The sequence below is a fragment of the Nomascus leucogenys genome, chromosome 23 (genome assembly GCF_006542625.1).
Source record: "Nomascus leucogenys isolate Asia chromosome 23, Asia_NLE_v1, whole genome shotgun sequence".
In the NCBI taxonomy this organism is placed as follows: Eukaryota; Metazoa; Chordata; class Mammalia; order Primates; family Hylobatidae; genus Nomascus; species Nomascus leucogenys.
The window spans coordinates 23514042-23537289 of NC_044403.1; the positions used below are offsets into that span (position 1 = coordinate 23514042).

A 23248-nucleotide genomic window follows, 5' to 3' on the forward strand; every position below is an offset into this window, starting at 1 on the left:
GGTTCGGAGTTCTGTAAAGGTCTATCAAATCCATTTGGTCCAATGTCAAGTTCAGGTTCTGAGTATCTTTGTTAATTTGCTCCCTTGATGATCTGTCTGGAGTGTTAAAGTCTCCCACTATTACTGTGTAAACATTTAAGGCTCTTTGTGACTAAGAACTTGCTTTATGAATTTGGGTGCTCCTGTGCTAGGTACATATATATTTAGGATAGTTAAGTCTTCTCATTGAATTGAATTTATTATTATGTAATGTCCTTCTTTGTTTTTTTCATCTTTGTTGGTTTAAAGTCTGTTTCGTCTGAAATTAAGATTTCAAACCCTGTTTTTTTACCGATTTTCATTTGCTTGGTAGATTTTTCTCCATCCCTTTATTTTAAGCCTGTGTGTCATTGTGTGTGAGATGGTTCTACTGAAGATAGCATACCACTGGGCTTTGCTTTTTTAACCAGCTTGCCACTCTGCACCTTTTAAATGGGGCATCTAGTCTGTTTACATTCAAGGTTAGTATTGATATGTGTGGATTTGATCCTGTCATTGTATTGTTAGTTGGTTATTATGCCAGCTTGTATCTCCCCATCCCTTTTAGGGATGTCGATGATTTGTAGATTTGGCCCCTTTACATAATCCTATATTTCTTGAAGATTTTGTTTTTTCCTTTTCATTCTTTTTTCTTTGTTTTTGTCTGACTGTCTTATTTTCGAGGGCTAGTCTTCAAGTTCTTCAGCTTGGTCAATTCCGCTGTTAATACTTGGAATTGTATTGTGAAATTCTTGTAGTGTGTTTTTCAGCTCTAGCAGATCAGTTAGGTTCTTTTCTATAGTGGTTATTCTGTCTGTCAGCTTTTGTCTTGTTTTAGTGTGACTCTTAGTTTTCTTGGATTGGGTTTTACTGTTTTCCTGAACCCTGATGATCTTCATTTCTATCCATATTCTGAATTCTATTTCTGTCATTTCAGCCAGCTCTGCTGGTTAAACACCCTTGTTGGATAACTAGTGCAGTCATTTGGAAGACATAAGAAACTCTGGCCATTTGAGTTGCTGGAGTTCTTGTGTTGCTTCTTTCTCTTCTCTGTATGTGAGTGTTTCTTTAGCCATGATGTAGAGTGCATATAGCTAGTAGACTTCTTTTCTGGATGTATTCACAGGATTGAGGCTTTGTGCAGGGTCTTTACTTGCAACTGACTTGTCTTTGGTCTCATGAAGGAGTGGGGGGTATGTTAGTGAAGTAGTTTGGTATTAAAGCTTTGGGATGTGATCCAGTAGGTTGTGCTTAGACAGAGTGTTCAGTTGGTTGGCTCTTGATCAGTTGTGTGGCTCCCTTATATTTCTTCACAGTTGCAGCCATGCTGCCTCTCAATGCTCTGAAAGTTTGGGATCCTCTCCCACTTGAGTGTTGGCTGTAGATTATGGCTTGTCATTCCTGGGCTTTCCCCCACAGCTCTGGGGTGATCTCAGTGTTTATGTTTCCTCTCCAACTTGGAGGCAGCAGCAGAAGGGACCTTAGGAGTGGCTGTGGCTGAAGGTCTTTTATTTACCTCCTACAGGCTCTACCCCAGAGAGGTGTGGGTCAGCAATTGCTCAGTGCAGTCTGCCCAGGATGCGGGTATTTGTGCTATGGGCCCAAGACAGGGTTTCCCTGCTTGGTGACGAGCAGGGGGAGTGTGCGAGACCTGTGGGAGATGAACTTTGCTTCTCTCCTTGGGTCGACTGTTGCTTGTTGGGGGTATGGATAAGGTACTTAGGGTCTTTGCTCCTGAGGGTAGCAGGAGTAGTACCGCTGCAGAGGCAGTGGCAGATGGGCTTTTGGTTGCCCCTGAGGGTCTCATGTCTGAGGAATGCAGAGCTGCTGTTACTGGGAGTGTTCAGCCAGGGGGGTGGGGTAGCTGCATTGCTGGCATGAGCTTGGTATTCCACTTTCTGGGGAGCAGAGGATTAAGAGTCACCAGGAGGAGGGAATGGTCTCCTCTCCCTATGGCGTCTGTGGCATGCTATAAGCTTGAGTGTAGCCCTTAGGATCTTTGTTTCCTCCCCAGACTGAGGGTAGCAGGGATAGAACTGTTTCTATCCCTGTGGCAGAGGAACTGTTGGATGCCTCTGGAAGCCTCTCCCCAGGGGAACTCTGGGCCACTACCAGTGGGTATGGTCAGCCACGTATGGGGCAACCATTCTGTGGTCATGAGCCAGGGGCCCTGCCTGGTGAAGAGTTGGGAGGTGGAAGTTCCCAGGGAAAGGCGGCTGGACTCTTCTCTGTATGATGACTGTGGTGTGCTGGAGGGGACAGTGTGGTCACTAGGCCCTTTGTTCTTTCCCCAGCCCAACGGCTGTTAGGCAGCACCGCTGCAACTGCAGTGGTGGAGGGGTTGTGGGTTGACTCTGTGATTTCCTCCTCAGAGAAATGGTGGGCTGCCCTTGATTGAAGTGGTAAGTTGGGGGCAGGGTGGTTGTGCTGCAGTACCAGGTCCAGCGGCTGTACCCAGGGAGGAGAAGTGAGGTCCAGCATGTGTGTGGAGAACAGTCCAGCCACTTATTCATGAGGTGGGTGCTCTGTGCTGAGGGCCAGATCAGCCCCTACTCCCCAGAGACTCTCCAGAGCCTGGAGACAGAGCGAGGGATGCAAGAGAGCAAAAATGGCAACCTGCTTGTCCCACTGGGAACTCTGTCCAGGAAGTTGCAGAGCTGCTACTGGCTCGATAGCCACAGCAGGTGGTGGCTGGACACCCAGGCTGAGAAGACCCACCCAGTGAGGAGATATGGCATCAAGGTAACAATCTGGTCATGTAACAATCTGGTCACCATTCTTGTAGGGCTGTTGCAGTATTCTGGGAGTCCACTCCAGTCCCTAGTTACCTTGGATTTTCCAGTACCTGAAGGTATCAACAGTGAAGGCTGTGAAACAGCAAAGATGGCAGCCTGCCTCTCTCTCTGGGAGCTCCATCCCAGGGATGTTCTCACCTGTTGCTGGCCCAAACACACTGGTGAGGGTGGCTGGTGATCCCAGTTGGGTGGTCATACCCAGTGAGGAGAAACAGGATCAGTGACTGCTATAAAAAAGCACTCTGGCCACTTTCTTGTAAAGCAGCTGTGCTGTGTTGAGGGTCCAGCCAGCCCCCTCATAACCTCAGACTCTCCAACGCCCAAAGGTGACAACAGTGAAGGCTATGAAACGGCACAAATGGCAGGCTGCCTTTCCCTCTGGGAGCTCCATCCTAGGGAGGCACAGACCTGTTGTCAACTGGAAAACACCCAGTGGCTGTAAATCTCGGTTGTGAGATTCCAACCAGTAAAGAGAAACCGGGTCTGGGATTCACACGGAAAGGCAATCTGGCCGCTTTTCTGTGGAGCTGCTGTGCTCTGCCAGGGGACCACTCCAGTCCCTAGTCGCCTCAGACTCCCTGAAGGCAACAATGGCTAAGGCTGTAAGACAGCAAGGATGGTGGCCTATTCTTGCCTCTGGAAACCCCATCCCAGAGGGGTACAGACCTGTTGCCAGCTCAAAAACACTTGTGGAGGTGGTTGTGGACCTCAGTCAGGAGACTCTGCTCAGTGAAGAGAAATGGAATCCAAGACCCACGTGAAAAAAGCAGTCTGGCAGCCTCTCTGTAGAGCAGCTATGCTATTTTGGGGGATTCTCCAATCCTTAGTCACCTTGGATTTTGGCAACAATGGCTAAGGCTGCAAAACAGCAAAAATGATGTCCAGCCCCTTCTTCTGAGAGATTCATCTCAGGGGAGGTACAACCCTGCTACCAGTGGCTGGCTGGAGTTCCAAGCCAGTGTGTCTTATCCTGTGAGGTGCCATGGAAGCAGGGCCTGCGGCCAATCCCTGCTCAGCCCCTTGGATTCAGCCTCTTTCCTAGGGATGTAGAGATGTCTAAATTCCCAGCCACTTTTGCTGGGAAGCCATGGTATCTAAGGCTCCCAGGGCTCTGCGTGTGCCTGAGAGGCTACTCTTCCAGGACTCCCTGTAGCTCTGTGTGTCAGACTGCAGGTCTTGGTGGGAGGGGTTCACAAGGGGATCTCCTGACCCAAGGGTTGCAAAGATCATTGCTTCCTTGGGTGGGGAAAGCTCCCCTGGCTCCATGTTGCTCCCGGGCGGGCAGTCGTCCTGACTTGCTTTACTTCATCCTCCACGGATTGAGTTGTTTTCTTGATGAATCCCAATGTGTGTACCTGGATGCTTCAGTTGAAGGTGCTGTATTTACTAGCCCTTTCTATTTCTCCTGTGAGAACAGCACACACTAGCTGCTTCTAGTTGGCTACCTGCACTTGCTCAATATTATAATTTGAAGAAGACAAAAAAATACTGACTTTTTTTTTTGGCATTCTAAGACTAATTCTAAATACAAAAATAAATAAATAAATAAATAAATGCAAAATTTAAGGGGAAAACATTTTCATTTTGGCATGGACTATGCCTGGAACCAGGAGATTTACCAGCAAGTCACCTGAGGGCAGATGTATTACTGAAGTCTCTTTCATCTTGGACTAGATGCTGCTTGGTCTTCATAGGAATAATCACATATTTTAGGAACAGATTTGCTTTCTATGCCTACAGTGCTTCTACTAACATCAATACTTAGAGTTACAGAATGTCTTATCCATTGTCATGCTTCGTCACACAATATTGTATTTGACATTTTACAACAAAGAAAGATTGACAATCAGTTCATGCCTATAGAAGTTACTTGCCCAGTTGCTCGGGATCTCGCACACACTCCACGGGCAGTTGGAGGTGAACTGCTGCTGGCCACACCAGAGGCTGCAAGACCAGACACGGACAGGTACAAAGAAGAGCTGCATCACTTGCACAACCCAGAGGAGAATTGATATATCCTTAATGTCGATTCAAGCAGTGATGAGAACCACGGGTCTTCTATGGCCAGAAGAGCTCAGAAGAGACAGACCAGCTCTGTGGTAGTGATCAACTCTGACTCTGATCATGAATGCTACTCCTATGAGGAGAAGAAAGCTAAGATATTCGAAATAAGCAGTGACGATGAGAGTCTGGAGTGTTGTTATGTGCAGACTACCATCCAGGAACCTCCAATAGTTATTAGTGATGGTGATGACGACAATGATGACAGTAATGATTTGGAAGTTCCTGTGCCAGCAGAAGATTCGTATGATGAGGACCAAACTGTCTCAGATGAAGAAGAGCTGGATGAGGCTGCTGTCTGCCAGCATGATTCATCTGATGATGCTGGTTGAGCATGATCTTGGTTAGAATCTCAGTGAACCACCAGGTGATGCTGACGCTAACCTTGAGGTTTCAGAGAGGAAGCTGCCAACTAAGGAAGTGCCTGCACCTGTGGTGGAACAATCAAGGAAAAGGAACGCAAAGACCAAAAAATATCATGGGGCGACTGAGAAAAAGGCAGGCAAAGACCAAAAATATAGTGGAGCCACTGAGGAAGAAGAAGGCAAAGACCAAAAATGTATCTGTAACACCTGCTGGTAAAGGACAGAAAAAGCGTGGACCTTCAAAGAAGAAATCCGGTGTGGCCAAAGTTGAAAAATGCAAGACTAGGACTCATAAGTGCCAAGTCCCTGGATGTTTCTTGCTTGACCTCGAAAAGTCAAAACAGTACTCTGGAAAAAATCTCAAGCGAAATAAGGATGAACTGGTTCAGAGAATCTATGTCCTGTTTAACAGCTCCATCTGTGATAAAAAGCTACTACAGAAACTAGAGATCAGCTAGAATAAAAAGATGCTGAGAACTGCTGGCTTATGCAGCACTGGCAGGAATTACAAAGCAAGGCAGAGTTCTTAAGGTTATCTCAGAGTATATTCATGTGAGCTAAATCCTTCACTGGTAAGAAGTGTTAGAAAAGTTTGTTTTTGTGAAATTAAGGATGTTAGAATTTAGGTACTGTTAAGTAATATTAGAATTTAAGATTCATGTTATTAACCATGATTGACCTTAACAAGGGGCTCTGTTGCTAACCATTCTGTGCCCTCGACAGGGTAGATCTGAAGCCCTTGGAATCTACCTTGGGTCTTACTTCAGCTCAATAGTTTTCACACGTAGGACAAAATGCAAAAGAAAAGTGAGTTTTCAAGAGTGGCAGGTTGAGAGAAAGAAGAGAATGCTGGATGGGAGGCTGAGGTGGGCAGATCATGAGGTCAGGAAATCGAGACCATCCTGGCTAACACGGTGAAACCCCATCTCTAATAAAAATACAAAAGAAAAAAAAGTTAGCCGGGCATGATGTTGGGCACCTGTAGTCCCAGCTACTTGGGAGGCTGAGGCAGGAGAATGGCGTGAACCTGAGAGGCGGAGCTTGCAGTGAGCCGAGATTGCGCCACTGCACTCCAGCCTGGGAGACAGAGTGAGACTCTGTCTCAAAAAAAAAGAGAAGAGAAGGCTGGAAAGAGGACAAGTTTTAGAGGCAACACTTAAAAACCAGGGCTACTGTGACATCTACCTAGACAGGAAAGATGAACATGTTTCATGAAGTTCATTGCTGATGACACTGAATGAAACTATCTGAGCCATGTAATCAAAAAATAAAATGTTTTCTGCATCTCAAAAAAAAAAAAAAAAAAAAAAAAAGAAGTTACTTGCCCCTAAGTAACTGGCTAACCAGGGTATTGAAATGACTTCCTGAAAGCACACTAATGACACCAGTTGGAATAAAACAGTTTGCAAGTGTGGGATTCAGTTTTATAAGAGGGGGTATTTGCCTTACCAATATATGTTGCTGTCTCTGCCATAGCCAGAATGTACAGGTTTGGGAACCAAAGCATAGAGTTAGGACTCAGATTTGGAGTAGCCTTGTACTAGTACACCTAATACTTCACTTGAAAATTGTCTCCTTTTCCCAAGATCTTGTTTGTGCTGGGTTTAGAGGTTCTAAGGCCTATGGCAAGATTATTCTAATAAGGAATATGACCATTATCCTGATGAACAGGAAGATGAGACTTCCTTGTTGCACGTTGGGATCCTCAGTCATTGAAGCAGCTGGCAGAGAAGAAGATTGCTGTGGCTGGGCGCGGTGGCTCACACTTTAATCTCAGCACTTTGGGAGGCCGAGGCGGGCAGATCACCTGAGATCAGGAGTTCGAGACCAGCCTGACCAACATGGAGAAACCCCATCTCTACTAAAAATACAAAATCAGCTGGGCGTGGTGGCGTGTGCCTGTAATCCCAGCTATTCAGGAGGCTGAGGCAGGAGAATCACTTGAATCCAGGAGGCGGAGGTTTCAGTGAGCTGAGATCATGCCATTGCACTCCAGCCTGGGCAACAAGAATGAAACTCCATCTCAAAAGAAGAAGAATAAGAAGAGGTGTAAGAAGCAGCAGCAGCCGCAGCAGCCGTACAGGCAGCAATTGGGTTGCTCTTACGCATTGTGGTAAGGACTATGCCTGGAAGCCAGGAGATTTACAGGAGCGTATTTTAGCACCACTTTCCTCATAGTCTTGGTAAATACAATGCTAGGGCAACCCAATAAACACACCAATAACTTGGATCCAACATAATGATAATCTAGGTCATTGCTTGATCCAAACACTTTGTACAATTAGCTGGACAGAGTCAAAGAAAAGAAAGATGGAGTGCATAGCAAGCTATATCTTGTCTCCTTCTACTCAAGTGGTATCTGCTGACAGAGAAATAGACCTCAACCACACAAAAAGACCACAGAAGTCCATCTGTGGCTCAGACAGAATCATCCTGGATATAGATAGCTCCTATCGCAGAGTCCTCTTGTCAAATCTTCTCTCAGAAGTTAGTGTAGAAATGATAAATCAAACCGTAGCATGTTGAGACATTTCTGTTACTTCCACAAATAAATTTTGAATTCATTGAAATAACTGGCTTTTTACATTTAAGCTAGAAACTAGTATATTAGAAAATAGGTAGGATTTGCCTTGTCAAGTTAATTTGAAAGTGCAATTTTTATAGTTCTTGTTATCATCATGATTTATAAGAAAAGCATTCTTGTTTCGTTTTATTTCTTTTTTATATTCTTATTGGTACATAATATTTTCATGTATCTCTAAGGTACATATGATATTTTGATACATGCATCGGTTGTGTAATTATCAAGTCAGGGCATTTAGGATCTCCATCACCTCAAGCATTTATTATTTCTTTGTGTTGGGAACATTTCAAATCTTCTCTTATAACTATTTTGAAATATAGAATACATCGTTGTTAACTATAGTCACTCTACTGTCCTGTTGAACACTGGAACTTATTCCTTCTAATTGTATGTTTGTATACCTCCCCCCTCACACACACACACACACACACACACACACACACACACATCCTTCACAGCTGCTAGTAACTATCATTCTACTCTTTACCTCCATTAGAATAACCTTTTATGGTGGCAGCAAAGGGTGGGCTGGGCGGGCAGCCCTCGGGCCCCCAAAGGAGTGCAGATGTCAGCGGTGGCGGAAAGGCCGTCCCCAGGCCACTGAATGATGCACTTGGGCACTTGTGGGCGGTGCCAGGCTTTGCGGGTCCAACCTCAGGCCTCCTGATGGTGCACACAGGCTGTGGTAGGTGGGGCGAGGGGATCCCCAGGCCTCGGTGGGGCTTGCTGGCAGCCAGGCTGGGTCTTCAGTCAGGCCTCCTAATGGTGCAGGAGCATACGCGGAGCTACGGGTGGGACAGGGCCATGGATCCCCAGGCCTCTGGGCAGTGTGCTCAGGCACGGGGAGAGGCTTTGCTTGGTGGTGTGGTCCTACCTCAAGACAATCCAATCCCCTATGTTGTGCGCAGGGCTCAGGCTGTGGTTGGCAGAGTGGGCAATCCCCAGGCGCCCCCCAGCGGCGGGCTTGGGTGGTGGCAGCCCTGGCTGTGGAGATGGCAGTGGGTGGAGAAAGCTTGTCTGTGCGCAGCGGCTTTGCTATTGGGAGTTGGGGTGGCTGTCAGTGGCAGCGACCTCACTCAAGTGGCTGTCAGGCTCTGGGGAGCTTGTGTTTTGGCTCCCTTTGACTGGAGGCAGCCTCCCCAGTGCACTGCACTGCCAATTCCCCGGGATGTAGAACACCTTTGGGGCTAGAGTGCCAGGGACGCAGCCACACGGCCGGCACCAATCAGCCTTGTGCCACTAAAGCCCTCCCGGTGTGTGGGGCGTTGTGGGGGAAGTGAAGGATGCCTGCGGGGCTCCAGCGATGTGGAGATGCAGAAGCTGTTGAGACCCGAGGCAGGATAAAGTCTTGTGGCGGCTGGGCTCCAAATGGCCTGGTCCAGGAGGTGTGTGGGACCTCGCCTGAGCTCCGTCCTGGAACAGTGCTGTTGTGCAGGCTCCACGCAGCTCCCCATCCTAGTCTCGGGGCCCCCAGGGCTCTCCCATGGCTAGGACTGCAGGACTCTGCGGTGGGAATGTGGACACACTTTCCCTGCACTAGGAAGTCTCTGGGCTCCCAGACAGTTTCAGCTGAGCTATTTGCCTCCCGTCTGCCTCTTTCCTGCCTCAGAGCTTTCCTGTCGCTTCTCTGTTTAATTCGAGTGTGTTCTTTTAGATGCTGTATTCCAAGTCTGATTTTCCACTGGCTGTTTTGGTTCTTCTTTGTGGAGGGAAGTCCTGAGGGCCTCTAGTCAGCCATCTTGAAGCCCTTCTCGGGGGAAAAATGTTTTCTTCCTGGGTACCATGAAATGTGTAAAAAGAGTCGAAATTGCCACCTTGTAAATTTATTATTCTATTTTTAAAAAATCCAGCTGGGCGTGGGGGCCTGCGCCTGTAGTCCCAGCTACTGGGGAGGCTGAGGTGGGAGGATCACGTGCACAGGAGTTAGAAGTTGCAGTGAGCCCTGATCACACCACCGCACTCCAGCCTGGCTACAGAAAGAGTACCTGTCTCTAAAATAATTAATTAATTTTAAAATCCTACAAAGTTTTTAGGAAGGAATTTTTGGTTAGATTTATATGTCAGTTAAGACATAAAAGAGGGAATGCCATGAGACTGGCAGCAGGTTTCCACAGTGCACTTTGCTGCAAGGTTATTCCCCCAAGCCTGGTGGGCAAATCAATGGCTGACCACCTACTCTGTGATCAGCCCATCCCCCATGGAAGTTTTACCTCTTGATGGTGAATGCTCTCATAGACTCCAAGTGTACAAGCATTTGAAATGCTTAAACAACACTACAAAATTAAATGAATAGGTAACTGATTCGACAAATACAGTCAAACTGCATTAAAAGAGAAAGCAGCAACAATATTCTGTCTCAAAACTGCCCCTGCTTATTAGGAAGTCAGACTGATTTCTTCCCACATCATAGGCAATTCCCATAAGTTTTCCATTCTCTCTAAGGTAATAAATATTATCCTCTCTATTTCTGGTGATAAAATATACCCCAACGAACATGAAACAGACTCCCTGTGGGTAAAATAACAGAAACAGACAAACAAATGAGAAACCAGAATCTGATAGCTAGCCGGATGAGGGATTAGTCAGGTATCCCAGGGTTATTAATTGCCATAAGGTTTCCTTCCCATAATTAAACAGGAAGGAAATGCTGAAAAGCATTGCCAAAACAACCATAGCTGGGAAATTTCCAAAATATCTTGATAGATTGCCTGATGCCAGCGGACAACCTTCTCCCCAGCCTTGCTGTCCTGCCATAAGTCAGACTGTCCTACCATAACTTAGATTGGAAAAAGGACCCAATCTTTTTTTTTTTTTGAGACGGCGTCTCACTCTGTCGCCCAGGCTGGAGTGCAGTGGCGCAATCTCGGCTCACTGCAAGCTCTGCCTCCCGGGTTCACGCCATTCTCCTGCCTCAGCCTCCCGAGTAGCTGGGACTACAGGCGCCCGCCACCACGCCTGGATAATTTTATGTATTTTTAGTAGAGACGGGGTTTCACCATGTTAGCCAGGATGGTCTCGATCTCCTGACCTCGTGATCCGCCTGCCTTGGCCTCCCAAAGTGCTGGGATTACAGGTGTGAGCCACCGCGCCCGGCCGGACCCAATCTTATAAACATTCTTTATTGATGAATGGCCACAGACCTTAAACCAGTTACAGACAGCTTGTGGAGATTATGCACAAACTATTTTTGTGCCCTATAGTTCACCTGTTGAGGTAAAGAGCCAAATTTCACCCGATTTAATGTTAAAACACCATCCCAAAGTGACCGTGGAGTGCATGTTACATCTGTTTACCCAATGCACAAGTGCTTGACTTCCTTCATGAATATTCAAAAGTATTCACAGAATTTTCCTAACCCTGCTCAGTATGTATGTAAAACTGACTGTATAAGACATGTATGCCAGCCCCCTCTCGCTTCTTTGGAGAGTGCACTTTCGGATTTTCCCCAAAGCTACATTTCCCTAATTCTGGGGTTGTTTTTCCCTCTGAAAATAAAGTCTTCTCCTTTCCTTCCTTTGTGGATCTCATGGTCTTTTGATAATGAAGATAATAAAAGATCCAATTCCGCCTAATATCTTAAGTCCAACTTTTATCTAATTTAACACTTTTCCTCTCTCTCAGCTTGGATTGGATCTGCTTAGTTTGGGACCATTAAGGGGGCAAGTGAGTATAACGGGCTCTGCATGAGCTCCTTCCCTCTCTAGTATCTCTTTCCATTCCCCAACCCTGATCCCCAGAATGAGTGAAGGTGAAACAAAGGGAACAGAAATAAACACAGAATAAAGATGATACCAGCCTGGACATTTTTTTTTTTTTTTTTTTTTTTTTTTTTGGACTACTTCTATGAGTTTTTCAGAAATTCTGCTCATGGGGTACTCTGCGGTTGTCTGATGTGTGATGTCTCCTTTGGCAATCCTGCTTACAAATCACTGTACCTCACCCCTCACAACTCCCCAGGTACTTTTTTTTTTTTTTTTTTTTGCTTTCTACTCTATACTTCCAGCTTCTTTTCATTGAGGTTGACTTGCCTGTGGTAGGAAGCAGTCTTAGGTGAATTTTATTTTAGGATGGTTCCCAAATGGCTGCTTTGTATGAGATCTACATCCAGCCCATAGGAAACACTCCCTTCAGCCTCACCATTGCTAGAAGTGTGGCTTAATCTACACATCCACTTTTACTCTGTGGTTATGTGTAGTTCTAACAACCTCACATACTGAAAGTGTTCACCTCTGCAACCTCCAACTCCCAGAGGACACTTGCCAATATATGTCAGAATCCGAACTTGGCTTAAGGTAAAAGAGAAGTTCTTTTCCTTATTGACACAGAAAGACATTGGGAAATGGGAAGTACACTGGCAAGCCACTTCATAAAAAAAATTCTCACTTCCTAATCTCTGAACACTCATAAACTCTTAATGTGCTCTGAAAGCAGATGATAGACCACAATTTGAAAAAAACACTTCTGCAAGCTTGTTAGCATGTCCTGTATAGGAGGTCTAGCACCTATAGAATTGTTCTTGACACCTGTGCCATCAGATAAAAGTAAACAGCAGGAGTGACCACATTTTAATATCCTACTAGTCATTCAGTATTTATGAATTATTTTCTGAGGACTTATTACATGCCAGACACTGTTTTGGGAGTCTATTTTAGACTTCAAAAATCTTTTAAAAACAAACATTTCATTAAACTATAGGTGAAAATTTAAGCATATAGTCATTAAGTTTGTGAATCAGACCTATTTTAGAGAGGAATTTAATTTGTTTAAATTAGGACACACAAAAGATAAGCCCTAATTATTCTAACTACTTATTAACACAGCTCCCTGCGATTTCTGGGAGCTTAACTTCCGTTCAGGCTCAGAAACTGATTTTGGGAATATGCTTGGGCCAGGTTGTTAATTTGGGAGGATTCAGATAAAGTATAAGAAATGCATTCACATTTGACTATGAGAACATCAAGTTATATTGTATAATTCCAAAAATAATGGTCCCTTGAATATATCCAGGATGACCTACAAATCGAATTGTTCCTAGATAAAAACCCTGATGCTTGTAGAAAATCTATGTAGAAAATCTGACACTCACTATTCAGTTGTTGTCATTCACAACTCTTGAGTTTCAATGATTTCATGATGAAATTTAGGACTGAGAAGCTTGTTTCTTGCTGATTTATCAACCTTTCTAATTGATCTTTATGTCATTCTCCTTTTGTATACTTCAAGTAAATAAATATTTGATTTATTCATGGGGTAATTTTGTTTGATACTTACATTAATCCATAGGTACAGTCAATATTTTCAAAACAGTAGTTTTACATCAAATAAAGCAGCATTAAAAAAACAGATTTATCAATAGAATAACAACTTTTGAAAGTAGAACATTTTTTAAAATCAATTTTCTTAACCTAAGTTTAAATCCAAGTAGCCAGTTTTTTCCAACAATAATAACAATTTATCTTTGAACACTACACAAAATCTCATGACATAATCAAGATTAACTGGGGTATATGGATGGTTCTTTCAAGAATTTGTATCAATTCTGCCTTCTGGAGCTAGTAAACCAAGTGTAACATCTTAATATGACAGCTGTTGGAACAATTTAAGTTAAGAAACTTATTCCCAGTAGCCCTTTTCCTGATTCTGGCTAAGTAGCTTTAGTTCCTGGAAATAATACTTAAGTTATGGTTTCAACTAATTCAACTTCCTGTTTTTTCTCTTTTGGACTCTTAAAAGTAGGCATTTACATATGTGCACGTATGCAGAGGAAAACTAAGAGAAAGTTAAGATGGTTTGAAACAATCACATAAAAATTATTTCGAAGAACTGGGCCAGGAATGGAGGAAAAAAATTCCACCCTTTCTTTTTAGATATACTTGTAGTGATTTTACCTAAGATTCGTTACTTCACACAGTCTTGTCTTATATTGAGCTTGTTGGTCACTGAATTTCCCCTAGTGCTCTTGCATACCTCTACAAATAAAGGCAATTCTCCCCATCCTATTAACTTCTTCAGTTTAGATTTTAATACACTTAAAATATTCATCTTGCTAAACTCTCAATTTTCTCCAAAATGCAGAATGTTTGGAGTTTATGATTCTATTACTCAGTGTATTAGATATCCAAGTTGTATATCATCTATACATTGAATATATTAACCTAAGCATTTATAAAATGTAGAGTAAGAGGGAATGAAACACAAAACGTTCTGGCATATAGAAAATGATCTCTCTCCTAACTAATGGCACCTAACCTGAGGTAGCACTGCTTTCATGTAGATATTATAGCATTCTGTGGCATATATCTCAGTGAAAATCATATACTGATATCTTCATTGTTTTCCAAAACCATTAATGTGATGAGTCTTTTAACACCAAGAATACCAGGTCATTCTAGCATGACTTGTCTCCTTACTCATATTATACATATGGATATTTACTAAGACTTAGCTAACTATATTTTTAACATTGCACTCTGCCAACTCTTGCCTAAAGCTCTTTGATTCAAATGTCTACCAAACCAAGGCTGCATGATTGCAGCATTCTGTGGTACATGGAGAAACTACTGTTAGCATTCACTCTTGCTTTTGCGCGGGATGCGGGTCTTTTTTGAGCCTACTGTTTTCTTACCATCCTGTCATTGATCTTTAAGCTAGTTAATTTTAAGTGAATATATTTTCTAACATATTAGGATATATAGATGATTACCATGAACCCTAGTTACCTGTTATTACAACTATGGCATATGTTCTAAATATTTGAAATCACTGTTATTCTGAAAAAAAATCAATACAGCAAGTAAATTTGACTCAAACAAGCAAGTGAAGTGAGATTTACTTTAGACCAATTATTTCTTCTTACTTTTACAAATACATTGGGGAAAAAGCATTAATCAGGAAGGAGCACAAAGGAATTTTCTATGGTACTGGAACTATCCCACAAATGTATCAGAATGGTGGTTACATGGATTCACACGTATGTCAAATGTATAAAACTGCACAATTTAAATTGGTATATTTTATTCACTGAGCTGTAGGCAAGTTTTACTTTAGTTAAAAAAAGAAGTACTCACATACAAAATAAACCAACATATCAAAACAGAAGCATCATTATTAGAGGGGAAATATAATTATCCCTTTTAGGTCCTCTAAATACAATCCAGTTCCTAATAAGAAATTAGTACTCTAAGTTGAAATGTCCCAACCCACCTTTACTTTTTGCTTGATGGTTGTTTTTATTAGTTAATAATAGTTAACATAGAAATAACATATTCAGTGTGCTGAGTAAAAATAAAAGTTAAATTACATTTTAAAAATTCAAAAACTGTCAACTAAGAGTCTTATGTCTGGTTACACTATCTATACTATCTTTCAAACATGACAGTGAAATGAACACCCCTCCCCCCAAAAAAGTAAACTGAGAAAAGCCATTGATAGCAGACTTGCTTTGTAAGAAATACTAAAAAATATTCTTAAGAGTGAAAGCAAATGACACTCAACAGCAACTTGAATCAACAGGAATAAACAAATATTAGTAAATATGTAGCTAAGTATATAAGGTAGTATAATGGTATATTTCTTTCCTTTCTTCTTTTAACTTATTAGAAGTCAGTTGTATAAAACAATGTGCAAACAATTGTAATCCTGAGTGTATAACAAATAGAAATATAATGTGTTTGATGATAGCTGCACAATGGAGGAAGATGAGAGAAACACTTATATTGGAGGAAGTAAATTGTATCAGATACCTGAGAAAAAAAGAAATGAAGATAATATCTTGAAGAAGAAATAAGGAAAACTCGGAATAGTAAATAAGAAGGTTAATATAGCAAAGTCTAAAAATGTATACTTGTTCTCTTTTTTTAAAAGACATAAAATTATATAAAGTAATAACATAATAATTTATTCTTTGGTCTGTAACATATAAAGACATAATATGTATAAATAGCACCAAAAAAAGGCAAAAGGATTAAAATCATATGAGAGTGATTTTCTAGATCCTACTGAAATTAAGGTAGCATACACCTCAAATAGATTCTTATAAGTTAATTGTACATCATGAGCCCTACAGTAACATTAAAAGGAAACCTGGAAAGTGTACCAAAAAAATCTTTAAAGAAATTAAAGTTAAACTAGGAAGTATTACATTAATGCCAAAAAAAAAAATTAAGTAAATAGAAAACAGAAGACATAGGCCAGGCATGGTAGCTCATACTTTTAATCTGAGCACTTTGAGAAGCTGGGCAGAAGGGTCATTTGAGGTCAGGAGTTTGAGAACAGCCTGGGCAACAGATCAAGGCCCTGTCTCTACAAAATGCTTTTAAAAGTTAGCCAGGCATAGTGGCATGTGCCTGTCATCTCAGCTGCTAAGAAGGCTAAAGCGAAGGATTACTTGAGCCCAAGAGGTTAAGGTTGCAATGAGCCATGATTACACCACTGTACTCCAGTCTGGGCAAGAGAATCAGAACCTGTCTCTAAAAAAAAATAGAAAACAGAAACAAAAATGACATGAGACACACAGAAAACTGAAAATGGCAGACATAAAACCAGCCATGTTAATAGTTCTATTAAACAGAAATGGATTAGCCAATCAAAAGGCTCAGATTGTCAAACTGGATTAAATGAACACAATCCAACTATATGCCATCTACATAAGAAACTTCAGATTCAGATAAAAATAGGTTGAAAGTAAAAGTCTCTAAAATAACCAAATGAAGAGCCGGTATTAAGTGACCTGGGCTAGCCTCAACAAATTTTAAAAAATTGAAATCATATAAATTATGTCTTCCTACAACAATGCAATAAAATTAGATATCGAAAAAGATAGAATTTTTGACATTTACAAATATGTGGAACTTAAACAACTTACAGCTAGATTTATCAATGGATCAAAGACAAAAATCACAAGGAAAATTAGAAAATACTTTGAGATAAATGAAAAATAAACATATAAAAATTATAGGATGCAAATAAAGCAGTACTTATAGCAATATTTATACCTACAATGCTATACTATTAAAATAGAAGAAATCTCAAATAATAACCTAAGCTACCACCTTTAGGAATAATAATATTAAAGTAAAATGTACAGCGAAATAAGCCTAAAGCAAGCAGAAAGAAGGGAAAAAGAAAGATTACAGTATAAATAAATGAAATAGAGAATAGAAACCAATGAATAAAATCAACAAAACAGAAGTTAATTCTTTGAAGATATCAACAAACCCAACTAAACTTTAGGTAGACTGACCAAGAAAATACAGAAAATACCACCAAAATCAGGAATGAAAGAGGGGAACATAACTACCTACTTTACAGCAACTTTAAAAAGACAAAAAAAGAATTGTAAAGGAGTAATACGAACAATCATGTATTACAAATTAGATTACTTAAATGAAACAAAAAAATTTTTTGAGAGATTCAACTGATGAAAAGTCTCAAAAAGAAATAGAAAAACCACATAGAAATATAAAAGTAAAGAAATTAAATCAGTGGTTTTAAAACTCCTAAGGAAAAGTCCAGATCCAGATTACTTAACTGGTGAATTCTACCAATTATTAAAAAATTAATACAAATCTTGCACAAGCTCTTCCAAAAAACTATAACAAGAGAGAACATTCTGCTATGGTTTGAATGTCTGTGCTCCCTTCAAAATTCATGTTGAAATATAATCGTCAACGCAATAGTATTAAAAGGTGGGGCCTTTTGGAGGTGATTAGGCCAAAAGGGCTCTGCTCTCATGATTGGTGACCTTATAAAAGGGCTGGAGAGAATTAGCTTGGGTCCTTTGGGCCCTTCCATCCCTCTTGCCCTTTTGTCCCTTCTGTCACGTGAGGACAGTGTTCAATGTGTCATCTTGGAAGCAGAGACCAGGCCTTTACTGGACATTGAGCCTGCTAGCAGCTTGATTTTGGGCTTCTGAGCCTCCAGAACCGTAAGAAATAAATTTCTATTATTTATAAATTGCCCAGGCTAAGGTATTCTGTTACAGCAGCAGGAATAGACAATCACAATTTCCCAACTCATTTCTTGAAGTCAACAACACACTGATAATAATATAATACGATGTTAAAAAATTGCAAGAAAAGAAAACCACAGGCTCTTATTACTATAGATATAAAAATTCTCAATAAAATATTAGCAAATTGAATCAAATAATATACAAAAAGTATTACACAATGATCAAATAGAGTGTATCTCAGAAAGGCAAAATTGGTTGAACATCCAAAAATAATTAATTTAATATACCATATCAATAAAATAAAACATCAAAACAATATGATCATCCCAATTGACATATAAAAACACTCTTGTATGCTAAAAACAGTCAACAAATGATTAACGTACGGGAACTTTTTCAATCTGATACAGAACATCTACAAAAAAACACATTTGGTGTTATACTTGATATAACAAACTTGAGGCTTTCCCTATAAGATCAGGAACAAGACAAGGATATCTACTCTCAGAGAAGTATTTGAACAAATGGTTCTTGAATAACTGGATATTCATATACAAAACATAAAGTTAAACCTCTTGCTACACCATATACAAATTAAATCAAATAAATCAACAACCTAAAGTAACAGAAAAAACAACAAAACTTTTAAGTGAAAAATGACCATAAATCTTCATAATCTGTTTTGGAAATAGTTTCTTTAGATATTACACTAATCACACAAATAATCAAAGAAAAAAACAGATAAATTGAACTTCCTCAAAATTAAAAACATTTTTGCTTAATATAATACTATCAAAAAAGTGAAAGGATAACCCATAACGTGAGAAAATTTTTGTGTATCATATATCTGATGGAGGACTTGAAAGAAGAGTATATAAAGAACTCCTACAATTCATTATTTAAAAGATACATTACCCCATTAAAATATGGGCAAAGGATCTGAAAAGACGTTTCTCCAAAGAAGACATAAAAGACACAAATTGCAAAAAGGCCATGAATGATGATCAAGAACATAGTTATTAAAGAAACACAAATCAAAACCATAATAAGATATCATTTCATGCCCACTAGGATAGCTATAATAAAAAAGACAGACAATAACAAGTATTGATAAGGATGGAGAAAAATCAGACCTAGCTACCTTGCTAACGAGAATGTAAAATGGCATAGTCACTTTGGTAAACAGTTTGGCAATGCCTCAAAATGTTAAATCCCAGCAAGTTATTTCCAGGATATCAACAAAGTTATTCTAAGGTTTATATGGAGAGGGAAAAGATACAGAAAAGCCAACACAATATTGAATGAGAAGAACAAATTTGGACTGACATTACTTGACTTCAAGACTTAGTATAAAGCTGCAGTAATCAAGAGTGTGATGTTAACTAAAGAAAAGACAAACAGATCAAGGGAACAGAATGGACAGCCCAGATGTAGACTCACATAAATGCAGTAAACTGATCTTTGACAAGGCAGCAAGAGAGTACAAAGGAGCAAAGGATCTTCTTTATAACAGTGATGCTGGAACTGGACATCCACAAGCAAAAAATAAGAAGAAGAAGAGAAAAATTTAAAAAAAAATCCAGACAGAGAATTTGAACTCTTCTCAAAAATTAACTGAAAATAAATTTTATGAAAAAATGTAAAAGACAAAACTATAAAACTCATAGAATAAAACTTAAAAGAAAATCTAGATGATGTTGGGTATGAGAATTTTTTAGATACAACACCAAAGATATGATTTATGAAAGAAAGGATTAATAAACAGAACTTTTTTCAAACTAAAGACTTAAAGACTTCTAACTCTGCCCAAGATACTGTCAAAACAATGAAAAGGTTTTCTTCTACGGTTTTTATGGTTTTGGGTTTCACACTTAAGTCTCTAATCCATCTTGAGTTAATTTTTGTATAAGGTGTAACGAAGGGGTCCAGATTCTGTTTTCTGCATATGGCTAGCTAGTTCTCCCAGCACCATTTATTAAATAGGGAATCCTTTCCCCATTGCTTATTTTTGTCAGGTTTGTCAAAGATCAAATGGTTGTAGATGTGTGATGTTATTTCCAAGGTCTCTGTTTTGTTCCATTGGTCTATATGTCTGCTTTGATACCAGTACCATGCTGCTTTGGTTATTGTAGCCTTGTAGTATATTTTGAAGTCAGGTAGCATGCTGCCTCCAGCTTTGTTCTTTTTGCTTAGAATTGTCTTGGCTTTACGGGCTCTTTTTTGGTTCCATATAAAATTTAAAGTAGTTTTTTCTAATTCTGTGAAGAATGTCTGAGGTAGTTTGATGGGAATATCATTGAATCTATAAATTACTTTGGGCAGTATGGCCATTTTTATAATACTGACTCTTCCTATCCATGAGCATGGAATGTTTTTCATTTGTTTGTGTCCTCTCTTATTTCCTTGAGCAGTGCTTTGTAGTTCTCCTTGAAGAAGTCCTTCACATCCCTTTTAGGCTGTATTCCTAGGTATTTTATTCTCTTCATAGCAATTGTGAATGGGAGTTTATTCATGATTTGGTTCTCTGCTTGTCTGTTATTGGTGTATATGAATGCTTGTGATTTTTGCACATTGATTTTTGGGCTGATTAAGGAGTTTTTAGGCTGAGACAATGGGGTTTTCTAAATATAGAATCATGTTGTCTGCAAACAGAGACAATTTTATTTCCTCCATTCCCATTTGAATATCCTTTATTTCTTTCTCTTGCCTGATTGCCCTGACCAAAACTTCCAATACTTAGTTGAATAGGAGTGGTGAGAGAGGAAATCCTTGTCTTGTGCCAGTTTTCAAAGGGAATGCTTCCAGCTTTTGCCCATTCAGTATGATATTGGCTGTGGGTTTGTCATAAATAGCTCTTATTATTTTGAGACACATTCCATCACTACCTAGTTTATTGAGAGTTTTTAACATGAAGGGATGTTGAATTTTATCAAAGGCCTTTTCTGCATCTATTGAGATAATTATATGGTTTTTGTCATTGGTTCTGTTTATGTGATGGATTACATTTATTGATTTGTATATGTTGAGCTAGCCTTGTATCCCAGGGATGAAGCCAACTTGATTGTGATGGATAAGCTTTTTGATGTGCTGCTGGATTCAGTTTGCCAGTATGATATTGAGGATTTTTGCATTGATGTTCACCAGGGATATTGACCTGAAGTTTTCTTTTTTTGTTGTGTCTCTGCCAGATTTTGGTATTGGGATGATTCTGGCCTCATAAAACATAAACCATAAAAACCCTAAAAGAAAACCCCCTAAGCAATACCATTCAGAGCATAGATATGGGCAAAGACTTCATGGCGAAAATGCTAAAAGCAATTGCAACAAAAGCCAAAATTGACAAATGGGATCTAATTAAACTAAAGAGCTTCTGCACAGCAAAGTAAACTATCCTCAGAGTGAACAGGCAACCTACAGAATGGGAGACAATATTTGCAATCTACCCATCTGATAAAGGTCTAATATCCATAACCTAAAGGGAACTTATACAAATTTACAAGAACGAAACAAACAATCCCATTCAAAAAGTGGGCAAAGGATATGAACAGACACTTCTCAAAAGAAGACATTATGTGGCCAACAAACATATGAAAAAAAGCTCAACATCACTTGTCATTAGAGAAATGCAAATCAAAACCACAATGAGATACCATCTCACACCAGTCAGAATGGTGATTATTAAAAAGTCAAGAAACTATAGATGCTGGTGAGGCTGTGGAGATAGTGGAATGCTTTTACACTCTTGGTGGGAATGTAAATTCGTTCTACCATTGTAGAAGACAGTGTGGTGATTCCTCAAGGATCTACTACCAGAAATACCATTTGACCCAACAATCTCATTACTGGGTATATACCCAAAGGAACATAATTCATTCTACTATAAAGACACATGCAAACATATGTTTATTGCAGCACCATTCACAATAGCAAAGATATGGAACCAACACAAATGCCCATCAATGATAGACTGGATAAAGAAAATGTGGTACATATACACCATGAAATACTATGCAGCCATAAAAAAGAATGAGATCATGTCCTTTTCAGGGACATGAATGAAGCTGGAAGCCATCATCCTCAGCAAACTAACACAGGAACAGAAAACCAAACACCGCATGTTCTCACTCATCAGTGGGAGTTAAACAATGAGAACACATGGACACAGGGAGGGGAACTACACGCACTAGTGCCAGTCAGGGGATGGGGGGAAGGGGAGGGAGAGCATTAGGACAAACAGCTAATGCATGTGGGGCTTAAAACCTAGATAGCGGGTTGAGAGGTGCAGCAATCCACCATGGCACACGTATACCTATGTAACAAACCTACACATTCTGCACTTGTATCCTGGAACTTAAAAATAAATAAATAAAATTTTAAAAAGCAATGAAAAGATAAGCCACAGACCAAAAGAAAATACTTAACAAAAGACATATCAGATAAAGGACTGTAATCCAAAATAGATAAATAACTCTTAAAACTCAACAATAAGAAAATGAATTACCTGAGTAAAAAATGGGCCAAAGATCTGAACAGATACCTCATTAAGAAGATATACAAATGGAAAATAACCTTATTAAAATATGATCAATATCATATGTCACTAGGTAATTTCACATTAAAACATGCCATTACAGAAAAACCAACTACCATATGTTCTCACTTACATAAGTGGGAGTTAAGTTATGAGTATACAAAGGCATACAGAGTGATATAATGGACTTTGGAGACTCAGAAGGGGAAGAATAGGAGGGGTTTTGGAATAAAAAACTACATATTGGGTACAGAGTACACTACTTGGGTGATTGATGAGTGTAATAAAATCTCAGAATTCACCACTATATAATTTATCCATGTGACCAAAAACCACTTGTACTCCAAAAGCTATTGAAATTTAAAATTTTCTTTGAAAACATTTACGCACCAATTAGAAACGTCAAAATCCAAAATACGAACAACACCAAATGCTGATAAAGATGTGGAGCAATAGGACTTTCATTCTTTGCTGATCGAAATGCAAAATGGCACAGCCACTTGGAAAACATGTTGACAGTTTCTTACAAAACTAAACACATTCTTACCTTATAATCCAGTAATCCCGCTTCTTGGTCTTTATCCAAATGAGTCGACAACTTATGTCCACACAAAAGCCTGCTCATGAATGTTTACAGCAGCTTTATTCATAATTGCCAAACCTTGGAAGAAACCAAGATGTCTTTCAGTAGGTGAACAGATAAACTGTGGTACATTCAGACAATGGAACATTCTTCATCACTAAAATGAAATGGGCTATCAAGCTACGAAAAGGCATGGAAGACCCTTAAAATGCATATTTTAAATAATTCAATAAATAAAAGATTTAAATAAAATAAAAGATTTAAATAAAAAGTTTGCATATTAAAAATACATGAGCTGCAAAAAATATATTCTTGAGGTACAAAACTATAAAATATCACATAATCATTTTTTAAAAAAT

The 23248-nt window shown here is 39.8% G+C and overlaps 1 protein-coding gene across 1 annotated transcript in view; it reads right to left on the reverse strand.

Annotated features, from left to right (window-relative positions):
* KLRF1 (killer cell lectin like receptor F1) overlaps window positions 1-22932 on the reverse strand; it is a 44802-nt gene extending 21870 nt beyond the window's left edge. The window contains exon 1 of the mRNA XM_030804601.1: window positions 22854-22932. The gene's annotated coding sequence lies outside the window, so the exon portion shown is untranslated. The remainder of the gene's footprint in view (window positions 1-22853) is intronic.
* Window positions 22933-23248: the final 316 nt, after the last annotated feature.